The sequence below is a fragment of the Engystomops pustulosus genome, chromosome 2, assembly GCF_040894005.1.
Source record: "Engystomops pustulosus chromosome 2, aEngPut4.maternal, whole genome shotgun sequence".
Classification (NCBI taxonomy): domain Eukaryota; kingdom Metazoa; phylum Chordata; class Amphibia; order Anura; family Leptodactylidae; genus Engystomops; species Engystomops pustulosus.
The window spans coordinates 67,303,071-67,313,476 of record NC_092412.1 but is presented as its reverse complement, the minus strand read 5'-3'; positions in this window follow the sequence as shown (position 1 = coordinate 67,313,476).

Here is a 10,406-nt window from a genome sequence, read left to right as displayed (position 1 = left end):
CCCTTAGGCTACATTCACAAGAACAGTAAGGGGGACGTATATACGGCCAACGTATATACGGTGTATATACACCCCCCATACACTTCTATGGGCTCATGACCCTGTAGGGGAGCGGTATGGTGGAGCACACGTGCGGCACCGTACCGCTCCGTAGCCCCTAGAAATATAGGACATGTCCTATCTTTCTACATGATAACGGTGCTGTGCGCTGTATATACCTATGGAGAGGGGCGGGGGTGAGCTGCGCTCATCCCCTGCTCCACTCCACAGCGCCGATGTATGCCCGTGTGAATGTAGCCTTAGAGGTCTATGGTACCCAGTCATAGTGCACAGAGCACAAAGAGGTAGATTTATGACAGTGGGGCACATTTACTTACCTGTCTGACGGAGTTCACCCAAAGTGCATTGTCCGACGATAATGCACCACCGCCGCGATTCACTAAGATCCTGCGACCGATATACTGCATGTGACGCTTCCCGGGCTCAGGTCCGATGGAGTTCACCTTCTTCTTCCGGGTGCATGTATGTGCATCATTGTCTTGCGACACAAATTGAAAGTTAAATCCTGCACTCAGTCCGAATCAGTCGGATCGCCCGACGGCACGCCCCGTCTGACTGAATTTTCTGGCACATGGACCAAGCCATGCAATCCTTTTCTTAAAGCTAGGACCCTTTTTGCACGAGTTTGAAAACTGCCAGAAAATGGTCTGAAACCCTTAATAAATGAGGCACAAGTCATTTCAGGTGCAAATTACTCCAGAATTATGGCATAGATAGATTGATAAATCCCCCCCAATGTGTCTTATCACACTGTGACCAAAACCGGAGGGCAGCGTCACAAAGCAAGGGCCCTATTTTTGACAGGCCTATCATTTCAGGCACAGCCATTCATCTTCTTTGAATGGTTACTTCTTTGCTTTTTTCTGTTTGCCGGGGGGGAGGGGGGGCAACCATTTCTGCAAAAATTCACACATTGGGGAGAATTTATCACAACAAGTGCCAGATGTGATTATCCCTCCGCCAATGCACGATGTGCACGATATACTTAGAGGCTCCGGGACCCAGTTTCAATATATGCAAGGTCAGGCAGTATTAATTTTGGGATTAATTTGCATGGCATTTTCTCTTTAACGAATCAAGGTTGTTTAATCCAGCAAACAGGACACATCCACCCTATACTTTCAAAGGTAAAACTCATGCTTTATTCATGGACCGTAGTTATATCACAGAGTTTCATACTTAACAGCTTAAAAAACTAACTATGTGTCCTTCATCATGGCTATCATGGCTATAGGCTTCATATAGCCATGATGAAGGACACATTCAGTGCGTTTGAAACACGTTGCTAATCTGTTTTTTAAGCTGTTACATATGGAACTTTGTGATATGACTATGGTTCACAAATAAAACATGAAGTTTTTCCTTTGAAATAATCGGGTGGATCAAACAACCTTGATTCTTTGTAGCACGTTTTTCTCTGGGTCAAGGAAGGATCTACAGTACGGACCAATCTGCATTCTATGGATCGTAGTATTACGTCACATGCCGGCTGCGGGGGTATGGAGAGGGCTCACAGGCTGAGCCCTCTCCGTATAAGGTGGGTGTTTGGTGCATATTGCAGCAAACACCCACCGGTAACACCTGCGGTCTGTACTGGCACCAATCATGGGTGTTAACCCTGTAAATGTCTCCGGCAAAGCTGCCACAAGCTATTAAATCCTGGCAGGGCGTGGGCGCCTCCATCTTGTATACGATCACCGCCCCACTTGACGTCATCGGGGCGCGGTGATTGTTTGACATGACATGACAACCTTTCAAAGACCCAAGGCTGTCTGGTTTTTACCCATTCATTACAATGTGCATTTTGTACATAGTAATGAACGATGAAGAAAATCCCCATACACTGCCATACAGTAGTAAGGCAGTATATGGTTGGATCAATCAGACAACCTAGGGTTAAAGTACCCTTGGGGGGGGGGGGTCTGAAAAATAGTGAAAAAAATTATATTAAAAAAAACTAAAATTTCTAATCACTCTCCTTTCCCTCGGACTAATATAAATATAAATAAACAGTAAAAATCATAAACATGTTAGGTATCGCACTGTCCCAAAATGTCCGATCTATCAAAATATAGTAACCGTCATTCTCGACATTCAACCATGTAACGGAAAATAACACCCAAGTCGAAAATACCATTTTTTGCCATTTGGAAAAATTTCAATTATTTTTGTACAGGAAGTTTTCATTTTTGTAAATGTATGAAAACATACATGCGTTTTTTTAACCATTTTTACTGCATTTGGAAGTTTTTACCACTCCCCAGTACACGGCATGGAATATTAAATACTGTCACTGTGAAGTGAAATTTGTTACATAAAAAACAAGCCCATACACAGCTCTTTACATGCAAACATTTTTGAAGGTGGGAAGTACGAATTGGAAGCGCAAAAACTAAAAAGTGCCCCGGCAGGAAGGGGGTAGTCCAAAAGCCATAACTTTTTATTTTTTAGAGAAATGTATGATATCTTGTTCTTTGCAGTACAATCCACTGTACTGGGAAGCTGGAAAATGATTCTAAATGCAGATGGATTGACAAAACAAATGAAGTAACTTTTCCTATGGGCCTTGTTCTTTCACTAGTTCAGTGCAGTTCAGATAACAAATTAACTTTATTCTTTGGGTGAAACAATTTGCTCCTCATATGAGAGCTTGTAATTGAAGGGGCAACAAGTACTTCCTGATGGCACCATTTAATATTTCATACACATAAATCTAATGCAGTTTAGGACCGTCTGTCTAATTTTTAGAAATATTTTTACCTATAGTTCATAACTGTAACTGTCATTTCAGATGATTTTCAGATGACTGTGTTTGTGGGGGAATGATTGAGGGGAACATTTTCTAATATACTTTATTAACCCCTTAAGGACGCAGCCATTTTGTAGCTTAAGGCTCAGCCCGATTTTTTTGGATTCGGACTTGCGTCGCTTTATATGGTTATAACTTTTGAACACTGTTACTTATCAAAACGATTCTGAGATTGTTTTTTCCCCACATGTTGTACTTCATTTTAGTGGTAAATTTTGGCAGATAAGTTTTGCGTTTATTTACAAAAAAAAGAAAATATGATAAATTTTTTGAAAAATTTGCCATTTTCGAAATTCTAAATCATTGCGTTTTCAGGCAGATAGATTTACCACCTAAATAAGTTGCTGAATAACATTTCCCATTTGTCTACTTTACATTTTCATAATTTCTGAAATGTTTGGATAATTTATTTTGATGTCACGCGGCTTACAAATAGAATAGCGCTTTTCCGGATTTTCAGAATTGACTATTTTGGGGATAAATACAGTTTTGAATGAAATTTTACATATTTAGCATCAAAACCCCCTATATAACCAACCCATTTTCAAATCTGCACCCCTCAAGCTATCAGAAACCGCTTTTACGAAGATTGTTAACCCCTTGAGATCTTCATAGTAATTGAATCAAAATGGGGGTGAAATTTAGAATGGTCATATTGTTCCCTTATACGTTCATTTAGCACTAAAATTTACACATTTCCAAAATATAAAAAGAGAAAACCCACCATACAATTTGTTCTGCAATTTCTCCTGAGTACAAAGACCCCCCACATGTGGCTGTGACTTGTTTTATGGGCGCACAGCGAGGTGCAGAATGGAAGGAGGGCGCTGCAGCTGCCAGGATTTTAGTTTTCTCGTTGCCCCCTTTTGAAGGCTATAAAATTTTCGCTTTTTCGTTATTTGGGTCATGTGACGGCATTTTTTTTGCGGGATGAGATGCTTTTTCCATTGTTACCATATTGGGGTTGGTATCACCTATTGTTGAAAATTTAGGAACTTTTTTTGAGGGCAGGAGTAGAAAAGCATCAATTCTGTACTGGATTTTTTACTTTTTTTTTTTTGGTGTTCACTGTATAGCCTAATAATCCTGATATCTTTATTCTATGGGTCGATACGATAACGGGGATACCAGACATGAATATATTTTCTTACGTTTTACTAAATTTGTCAAACAAAACCCTAATGTGGGGAAAAATCTATCATTTATGTATTGCCGTCTTCCAAGTGGCATAACATTGTTACTTTTTTGGCTACGGAGCTGGTTGATGGCTTGTTTTTTGCGGGACATGTTGTACTTTGCACCAGTATCATGTCTGAGTACATACGGTTTTTTGATCGCATTTTATAGCATTTTTTGTGGGATTGAAAAGGTAAAAATCATAATTTTTGGAGGGTTTATACCAGTTTTTTTTTACGGCGTTTATCGTGGGGGTTCAATAATGATTTACTTTTATTCTACGGGTTGTTACGGACGCGGTGATACTATATATGTGGGGTTTGTGTTATGATTTAGACTTTTTTTTGAGTTATATGTCTCTTTATATGTTTTGGGAGTTTGGGGCATTTTTAGTGATTTATGACTTTATTTTTTTATTGAATAACTTTTTTTTTTTTACTTTTTCACTTTTATACCATGGGACATGAAGAAGCAATCTTCTGATTGCTTCTTCATGATAATATTCTGCAATACTGTTGTATTGCAGAGTATTATCAGTGTCAGCCTATGCACTTGCATAGGCTGGCACTGTGCCAGTAAGATGACGTCACAGACGCCATCTTACTGGCAATTCTTGCAAGTAACTCTGGGGTCCAGATCGGACCCCAGAGTTACTATAGCAACGATCGGCGCCCCCCGAAAACGGTTCGGGGGGGCCGATCGTGGAGGAAAGACCCCCCAGATGCAGGTTAGATGCCGCGGTCGCGCTGACCGCGGCATTTAACGGGTTAAGCACCCGCGATCGGAGACAACTCCGATCGCGGGTGTTACACTGGGGTGCCGGCTATTAGTTACAGCCGGCACCCCGTGTTTCCCGATGCCGGTTCGGCTCTGATCCAGAGCCGAGCCGGCATAAGCGCCGTGGCGGATATATCCGCCACTGAGCGCTAAGTCACTGCGCTCCGTGGCGGATATATCCGCCACGGAGCGTGAAGGGGTTAAGAAATTCTGCTTAGGCTACAAAGTGACCCTTAGTTACAAGTTACTCCAACGTTAATGTGGCAAATCTGTCTACAGGATTGAAGATGAGTCTCTCTCTGTGTTTGTTACACAGCTATGAGTATTAACCCTTTTTGCTCTCTCCCTGGCTGTAGTATGCTATGAGCACCATACTCAAACATCAAGCTAAAAGTGGAGGATTAATCCTCCCTTCTTAGAGCTGTTTAACCAAACACAGGGAGATTAGATGTAAGTTCATGCAGCCTCTATAGATGCACACTCTACAGGCTGGAATACAGATCTCTATGGGAGCGAGTTGCTTGATTTTCTTTTGAGCAGAATTTGTTAATGAAGTACAGGCAGTCCCCGGGTTACATACAAGATAGGTTCTGTAGATTTGTTCTTAAGTTGAATTTGTTTGTAAGTCGTAATTGTATATTTTATAATTGTAACCCCAGCCAAAATTTTTGAGACAATTGGATTTTGAAAATGTTGGATTGTCATCAGAACCAGGATTAACTATAAAACTTCTTTGCAGACACCTGTGATAACTGTTACAGCAGTTTATTGTAGCCTATGACTAAAGTACAGGAAATTACCAATACCCAGAGGTCCGTTTGTAACTAGTGGTCTTCTGTAAGTCAGTTGTTCTTAAAGAGAACCCGTCATGCAAAATAACCCCCCTAAACTAAATATATTTTCATAAACTGCCATTAGAGAGCATTGCCTCTATCCCTTCATTGTCCCTCTACATGCCTGTAAACCTAAGCAATGAGGTCCTAAAGCTGTATGCAAATGACCTGTGAAATGTCCAATGAAGCATTAGCATATTCACGCTGTCCACTCTATTCATGAGTGGGAGGCACAGCCACACCCCCAGTGCTTGACTGACAGCCTGTATAATGGAGTGAGGCTGTATAATGATGTGCTTCCTGGTGCTGGCGCGCCCTGCAGCCTGTGTGTGCATGTGTGTGTGTGTATAGGAGAGATACAGCAGCTCCAGGATGCAGACATGTTACAGCAGAACATGTCAGATTCATGTGTAGCTGATGTCTGTGTCTCTGTGTATTAGGAGGATGCAGCATGTCAGCAGATGCAGTACACACACTAGCAATGCTTTACTATACATTACACACAGACATGAGCAGGGGGAGGAGAGGGGAGGGGTAACAGGGGTGACATCACTGCCTCTGACCATGTGACCAGCCTCATTTACATGATAAAGAATAGATGATTTTACAATAAATAATGTATGAAATAACTACATAAAGGCTGGGATGGGATCCTTGTGAGCTGCTCCAACAGGTAGAGGTGACAGGACTAGTGACACAGACCTGATGACAGGTGTCCTTTAAGTAGGGGACCTCCTGTATATTAGATAAATGTCCCTCACTTGCCCCCACACACAAAATATAAAAAATTATCTCAAATGACAGTTACTCGTTAATTGTACAGGCATTTTCTGATAATGAATGTTTTCCATTTATGGCAGACATTGGCAAGGAGATAAACTACACTAGGTTTTGTAAACAGCTTTGGATGTGCCCAATGGAAAATATTCATTTTAGGTGAAAATGAAAATGAAGCCATAAAGCAGCAGTCCAATGCTTACCAAGAGTCATCTAGAATGTGCTGCAGGGGCGTAACTAAAGTGGTAGCAGCCATAGCTGCTGCTATAGGGCCCACAGTGTCAGGGGCCCCCAGTATCCAGGATATTGGGTGTAAATATTCTGTATGCCTGTATATGGTATTGTATGTATGTTGCGTATTGATATATGTATGTATATATGGTGTATTTATATGGTGTGTGATTGTAATATGAGTATACATATATTTATATTTGACAAGAGGGGCCCATTCAGAAGTCTGCTATGGGCCCCAGCCTCTTCTAGTTACACCCTGGAAGCCATCGCTAAATGTGACATCCAGAAAGGTGGAGGGGGCTTTTAAATATAGCAAGTACACCATAATTCACTGATTCTACACCACCTATATGGTCACTGGTACATTGTAAGCAGCACTTTAATGTACTCATATGTATTAATGAAGCATACATGTGTGTTTTTATAACTTTTTAAGGGTAGAAACTAGTTATAATAAATGTAATATCTAAGTGTACTGTAAAAATATATTTTTTGTGTGTGATGAGCTTGTCGGTCTTATTAGCAGAGCTGTCTCAACTAAAATTGGGACATTATGGATCTGAGAACTAATCCTTTAGATTGCAGAGCAGTGACCTGACTTTTTCCACTGTGTGAACCTACATAGATATTTAGATCTGCATGACAGGACAAGTAAAGGTTTTGTATGAATGAACTGCGTCAAAAAGGATTTCCTTAATGCTCTGCCCATGGTATGGAAGAAGAATACGCTCCATGCTTTGTCCAATTAACAAAGATATGTTTGTTACAAGGTGTGGTATGAACCTGTTGTGCAAGGAAAAGGATTTTCAACGTATGTAACATACATGTTATTTTTTTCCAAGCTACAGGTTCATCTTCCAAAGTTACAATTTAAGTGTTAAAGGACATCTACCATCATTATGTCTTCTAGGGCACAGGAACTGCTATTATTCTATCCAGGAATGGTGGGATTTGGAAGAAATAGTATTTTAAAATATGCAAATTAGCCTGTTGCGCTCAGTTTACGTCACCTGAGCGCCTCTCAGTCTCACCGACTTATTTGTTTGCGCCCCACAATGACATAGTCCTACCTGGTTCCACCCAAAGAGCTTGCAGAGAGCTAGTGACATCACATTTATAAGAATTGCATGCTATGCCCCCCCCCCCTCCATTTTTAGCATTTTTGTAAAAGAAAGGTAAGTACACAAATTCCTGCCATGACACTGACATGTCTGCAACTTTTCAGGGTTTGGAAGGTGGAAGATTGTCTGACATGTTTATGACTATGGGAGAAGCCCTGGAGAGAGTTGTGAAAAGAGTGTCATAGCCTTTTCTTGGGGCCTGGAGGCAGCCGGGGCCCAGAATACTGGAGTGGCTGAAGGTTGTGGCCTAGGCACGCTGATATCATGGTGCTTGGTATGGGGACCGGAGGGCTGTCCTACAGCCTGGCAGGTCTCCAGCAGGTGGTGTTGGCAAGAAATAAGGAGGGAGAGGCTTATGTACTGGTTCTCCCTGGGGCAACCCCTGGGTAATGGATGGGGAGCCCGTGGTGGTAAACAGACGTATTCAGGGATCAGACAGAGGCAACATTCATGGAGAGGGTCCTCAGAAATATGGCACCAGCCTGGTAGTAGATGCAGACTGGGATGGAGCTGTGTCCAGTTGTGGAATCTGCAGCTCTGAGTCTCCTGACTCTGGTCCTGAGATCAGATAAGTGTCAGCCCTGATGTGCTCTTAAAGGAAGAGCATGAGGACCAAGAGGCCTAGCCCCTCCAAGTCCAGGGGTTTTATTATCCTGGTCAGGTGGTGGATAACTCTCCAATCGCACTCTCCAATCCAAGTTTCCCCTGCATTTCCCCTTAATGAGATAAGCAGACTCAACAGATGGGTCCTAACAGGTAGATGGCCTTATACACAACTGCTTCCTTGCCTATACATTGGCAGGAGGTCTTATGAGGATCTGAGATTACATGTATCTAAAACAAGACAAGCAGAAAACAAAATCATAACATGTCTGGTACAGTTTGTGAGCTAATGTTTCATTCATCTTAATGGGTCTGCCAAAGAGAAACTGCAGCTTGCATCCTCTACCTGTTGCTCCTTTCATACATCTGACTTGTGCCATATGTATCTTATAAGAAGCAGCACATTTTGGGATTTTCTAGGTCTATCTTTAATGTTTGGAAAAAAGTTATCTATCATTACAATGATCAGATTTAAACTTCTTTTTAAATGTTGTTTGTATAATTTCTTAAGCAATAGTTACTTTTCAGTATTTTCCTTGGGATATAATAACAGGAATTTCCTTTTTATTCTAATGATGAATGTTACAATGTATTGTATGTATGATATGATCCATGAAATAAGTAAGATTGTGTTTATCCCCATTTATTAGTAAGATGTCCCTTCCCACAGATGCAGAATAGAAGTTGAATTTTCCCAGCGATCACCCTGAATGGACTGGAACATCAGCTAATAAACACAAAAACTCCTTCCCCCTCGGCTTTAATTAGAAACAGATTAACAGATTCAGAGTGGCTCTTTTCAGTGACAAGCTTTGGAGGGGGGTAAAGTTAAACCTGAGCCGGAAAGATGTTTTTAAGACTCCCACCCATTCTTTATTCCAACACATGTTTGGATGACTGCACAATCCCGTTACAGTAATCTGCTATAAGTTAGAGGAATAAAAGAGGAGGACAGGGATCATCCTCTTAATAGAAGTCAGTGTCTGTTTTACTCATTTTGGAATGAGATGTGCCCAGGCTCCAGAACCATTCTTACTAATTTATCTTTTTAAGCCTGAGTCTTTGTTGGTAATAGTGAGAAGTAGGAAGTCCTCCGATCTGTGAATAAAAGGGACAATATCAATAGTAGGAGAACTCCTACAATGAGTAAAAAGGAACGTTTCTTGTACTGCACATCTGATACCACAAGCCTATACATAGCTCTTAATACACTATCAATAACTTAAATGTAGAGATTTTAGTATTTTAAAGCAGCTTAAGGTAATGGTGTCAGTGTCAGCCAATCTGATGCCCATGTGGCTTCTTAAAGATAGATGCTTACCACTCACCTCCACATCCCGTGCCCATCTATGTTTTACAAGGGCCACATTTAGTAATCTGGCTGTGGGCCTTGGTTGCTATACAGTATTCAGAGAGCCAATGATATTACCACTGGCTCTTCTTCTGCAATACTCTTGCTGTGCGGGAAGATAGCATTGCCTGTACGGGAATTGTGGAGCGGGAATGCTACGATCGCATATAGCATATCTATTGTACTCTAATGTCTTTTAGATTAGTTGTTAATAAAATGAATTATACCGGTACAGGCGGTCCCCTACTTAAGAACACTCGACTTACATACGACCCATAGTTACAAACGGACCTCTGGATATTGGTAATTTATTGTACTTTAGTCCTAGGCTACAATGATGAGCTGTAACAGTTATCAGAGGCGTCTGTAATGAAGCTTTAGTCTTAATATTGATTCTTAGGACAACCCAACATTTTTAAAATCCAATTGTCACAGAGACCAAAAAAGTTCTGGCTGGGATTACAATGATAAAATATACAGTTCCGACTTACATACAAACTCAACTTAAGAACAAACCTACAGACCCTATCTTGTATGTAACCCGGGGACTGCCTGTATTTTTAATTATGTTGTGATGATTTGTTTCACTCATATGTCTTTGGTCTAGTATTAAATAGCCCTCCAATTGCAGAGCACCTTGGGCTCATTAGCATATTTTACAAAGC